The 4,940-nt window shown below is 34.5% G+C and overlaps 1 pseudogene; it reads left to right on the forward strand.

Moving 5' to 3' along the window:
• Window positions 1-3,731: 3,731 nt before the first annotated feature.
• LOC118831169 lies at window positions 3,732-4,330 on the forward strand (annotated as a pseudogene).
• Window positions 4,331-4,940: the final 610 nt, after the last annotated feature.

Here is a 4,940-nt window from a genome sequence, read left to right on the forward strand (position 1 = left end):
TAAGCAGAATTAGAACAAAATAAAAAATGCTAATTTGTTCTTGGGAAGTTTGAAAGAATTTTGTGAAAACATCTTTGCCAAGTGTATTTTTTTGGGGTGGTTGTCTAGGGAATGGTATGGGGTATTCTTTGATAGCTTAGGTTTTTCTCTAAGATTGCTCAACTTAAATGATTATTTTCTAGTTGAGTCAATTTTGATAATTTTTGTTTTTGGAGATAATCATCAATTTCTTTTAAATGATCTAATTTGTTAAATATGGCTATATATAGTGAGCTCTAATAACATTCTTTTTTAAATATACTTTTATTTATTTTGTTAAATATTTTCCAATTACTTGTAAATTTTTTTAAACAATCATTTAAAAAATTGAGTTCCAAATTTTCTTCCTCCTTCCTGCCCCTCTCCCCTTCTTAAGAAGGTAAGCAATTTGATATCAATTACACGGGTAAAGTCATGCAAAACATTTTTATATTATCCATGCTGCAAAAGAGAACATAGACAAAACAATAAAACAAGAAAAATAAACAAAGTTAAAAAAATATGCTTCAATATGCATTCAGAGTTTATTAGTTCTCTCTTTGGAGGTGGATAGTGTTTTTTCATCATGGGTCCTTTGGATTTGTCTTAGATCATTGTACTGATCAGAATAGCTAAGTCTTTCGCATTTGATCATCCTTACAATATTGCTGTTACTTTGTATAATGTTCTCCTGGTTCTGCTCACTTCCCTTTGCCTGAGTTCATCTAAGTCTTTCCAGTTTTTTCTGAAAGTACCCTGCTGGTCATTTCTTATAGCACAATAGTATTCTATCACAATCATATACCACAACTTGTTCAGTCATTCCCCAGTTGATTTCCAATTCTTTACCATCACAAAAAGAACTGTTAGAAATATTTTTCTACAAATAGTAGGTCACTTTCCCTTTTCTTTGATCTCTTTCAGATACAGACCTAGTAGTGGTATTGCTGGGTCAAAGGGTATGCACAGTTTTATAGCTCTTTGAGCGTAGTTCCAAATTGTTTTCCAGAATGGTTGGACTAGTTCACAGCTCCATTTTTTTCCACATCCCCTCCAGTATTTGTCATTTCCCTTTTCTATCATGTTAGCCAGTCTGATAGGTATGAAATAGTATGTTTTCATTTGCATTTCCTAATCAGTAGTGACTTAGAAGATTTTTCATGTGACTTGATAGCTTTGATTTCTTCTTCTGAAAATTGCCTATTCATATCCTTTGACCATTTATCAACTGGGGAATGGCTCTTATTTTTATAAATTTGGTTCAGTTCCCTATATCTTTGAGAAATGAGGCCTTTATCAGAGAAGCTTGTTGTAAAATTTCTTTTCCCTCAGTTTCCTTTTTTCATTAGAATTTTGACTGCATTAATTTTGTTTGTGTAAAAGCTTTTTAATTTCATGTGATCACAATTGTCTGTTTTATTTCTTGTGATCTTCTCTCTTGTTCAGTCATAAATTCCTTATCCATAGATCTGATAGGTCCATTTTCTTTGATCTCCCAATTTGCTAATGATATCACCCATCATGTTTAAATTTTTTATCCATGTTGACCTTATCTTGGTATGTACAGTGTAAGATATTGGTCTATGTCTAGTTTCTGCCAATCTGCTTTCCAGTTTTCCACAGTTTTTGTCAAATGTTGAGTTCTTACCCCCTGTTTCAACAATCTGGCCAGCAGCTGCTGTGGGGGTGTAAAACCAACAACAACCAGCTCACAGAATTCTTCAAGGCCAGGTTCTTTTGATCTGCTTTACCAAGGAAAGCAACATTAAGGGGCTGACAATCTTACTTTAATCCAGTATACAGATATCATTCACTTAGTTCAGGGGAAAAAGCCAGCACCCTGAACTTCAGAGCAAATACAAACAAGTTACAAACATCAACAGACAGGCCTTGTCTGATTCAACTCCCAATACATAATTACCAGACTTTAACAAAGTCCCAACATCTGGGTTTACGAGCTGGAGGGCTCTTTGCTACAGCTGCCTGGAGTCTCCACATCAGCGCCACCAAGAGTGAGAGTTGTAAACAAAATAGCTTTGTCTTCTCTTTTTATACAGTTTCAGACATCATCAAACATCATCTGAGTGACTAGAACTTGGGCTCCTTTGATTGGCTCTGGTATTAGCACCTCCCTTCATTGGCCCCGCCTGGAGCCCCACCTTAGTTACCAATTCACACCCACATTGGCTTAGCACATAATAGATAGGGGTTTGGGCCTGGGGCTTAGCGCTCAGTAAGACTCAATCAAAGACACTGAATTAATCAAAGGAAACAAAGGCCAAACTCTTCAAGGATCCCCAATACACCCCCCAAACTTGGGTATTTTATTACATTTTATCACTACTTTTTCTAGCTCTATAAAATAATTCTTTGGTAGTTTGATTTGTATGGCACTAAATAAGTAAATTAACTTAGATAGAATTATCACTTTTATTATATTGGCTTGGCTTACCCATGAGCAATGAATATTTCTCCAGTTCTTTAGATCTGCCATTATTTGTGTGAAAAGTGTTTTTAATTGTTTTTATATAATCCCTGGGTTTGTCTTGGCGGGTAGACTCCCAAGCATTTTGCAGTTATTTTAAACAGAATTTTTCTTTTTAATTTTAAATGGAAAATCTCTTGCTTCTGGGTTTTGGTGGTAGTATATAGAAATTCTGATGATTTGTTTGAGGTTATTTTATATCCTGCAACTTTGCTGAAGTTGTTAGTTTCAACTATTTTTTTTATTTGATTCTCAAGGGTTCTGTAAGTATACCATCATATCATCTGCAAAGAATGGTAGTTTTGTTTCTTCACTGGCTATTTTTATTCCTTTAATTTCTTTTTCTTGTCTTACTCCTATAGCTAATATTTCTGGTACAATATTGAAATAATTGTAGTGATAATGGACATCCTTGCTTCACCACTGATCTTAATGGGAAGACTTCAAGTTTATCCTGATTATAGATAATGCTCGTTCTTGGTTTTAGTTAGATACTACTTATCATTTTAAGAAAGGCTTCATTTATTCCTGTGCTTTCTAGTGTTTTTAATAGGAATGGATGTTGTATTTTGCCAAAAGCTTTTTTCTTCATCCTTAATGTGTATATATGATTTTTTTTTTGTTTTTGTTATTGGTATGGTCAATTATGCTGGTCTCTTTGCTAGTATCCCATTTAAAATTTTTTTTGTATCAGCAGTCATTAGGGAAATTGGTCTATAGTTTCCTCTCTCTGTTTTTGCTTCTGTTTTTGGTAGGTGTCAAAATTATATTTGTAACATAAGAGGAATTTGGTAGGGCTTTACCTTTTTTTCAAATAATTTGCATAGTTTTGGGATTAATTGTTTCTTTGGGGGGGATTAATTGTTTCTTAAATGTTTGGTAGAATTCACTTGTGAATCCATCTATTTCTGGGAATTTTTTCTTAGGTAGCTCATTGATAGCATGTTAAATTCTTTTTCTAAGATAGAGTTATTTAAGTATTCTATTTCCTCTTCTGTTAATCTGGGCAGTTTATATTTTTGTAAATATTTCCATTTCACTTAAATTATCAGTTTTACCAGCATATAGTTGGGCAAAAATAGCTCCTAATAGCTTTAATTTCATCTTCATTGGTAATGCATTCACCCTTTTTATTTTTGTTACTAGTAATTTGGTTTTCTTCTTTCTTTTTAAGAAAATCAAATTAGGTTGTTCTGGCTTCATCTCTGAGGCACTAGGCCACAGGAGCAGGATGTATAGCCTCCTGTCAGAGCTTTCTAAATACATGTTCTGGAGAGATGAATACTGCCACCTAATCCTGGGTCTGAGCAAAGCAGGAAAGATGACTTTCCTAGAACAAATGAAAACCCAATTTAACAGAAACTACAAAGGGATGAGTTCATCCAAAATCACCACTACAGTGGGCCTGAATATTGGTACCATTGATGTGGGCAAAGCTCACCTTATGTTCTGGGATTTAGAGGGCAAGAGGAATTGTAGTCTCTCTGGAACAACTACTGTGCTGAGTCCGATGGGATCATCTGTGTCATTGATTCTACCAACGAGGAGTGACTCTCAGAACAAAGAGAGCATTTGAAAAAAATGGTCACCAGTGAAGTCCTGGAGGGAGTCCTTATCTTGGTCCTGGCCAATGTAGAGACCTGCTTATCCATTCCTGACATCAAGACTACATTCAGCGACTGCATTAATAAAACAGGAAAGAGAGATTGCCTGACCCAGGCTTGCTGAGCTCTCACAGGCAAAGGCGTGAATGAGTGAATCAAGTGGACGGTGAATTGTGTTGTGAGGAATATCTACTACCCCCCATAGTAGAGGGACATCACATAAGGCCAGAGTGGCACCATTGCTGTGCTCGGACAGTTGCCCCCAGGGCAGAATTCCATATATCCTCCTTGTCCAGAGAACAGGGCCAGGACCTTGTCATTGATTGGATTCTTTTCATTTGGACTTTTGATTTTGTTTTTGTTTTTCCTAAGACAAACTTTTATCTCCATCCAAAAAAAATCAAATTAACAAATGGTTAATCTATTTATTGTTTTTTTCCCCTATAAAACTAAAAAGTTTTATTTATTAATTCAATATTTTTTTTCCTTTTAATTTTATTTATCTGCCCTTTGATTTTCAGGATTTCCATTTTGGTGTTTAGTTGGAGATTTTTTATTTGTTCTTTTTCTTTTTTCTTTTTTTAGTTGCATGTTCAAGTCATTGATCTGCTTTTTCTCTATTTTATTGACATAAGTGCCTAGAGATATAAATTTTCCCCTAAGTACTGCTTTGTCTGCATCCTTCAAACTTTGGAATTTTGTCTTATTCTCTTTCATGAAGTTATTGATTGTTCCTATGATTTGTCTTTGAACCTACTCATTCTTTAGAATTAAATTAGTTTCCAACTAATTTTTAATCTATGCTTCCATAGCCCTTTATTAAATATAATTTT

Source organism: Trichosurus vulpecula, chromosome 9, assembly GCF_011100635.1.
Source record: "Trichosurus vulpecula isolate mTriVul1 chromosome 9, mTriVul1.pri, whole genome shotgun sequence".
Taxonomy (NCBI): domain Eukaryota; kingdom Metazoa; phylum Chordata; class Mammalia; order Diprotodontia; family Phalangeridae; genus Trichosurus; species Trichosurus vulpecula.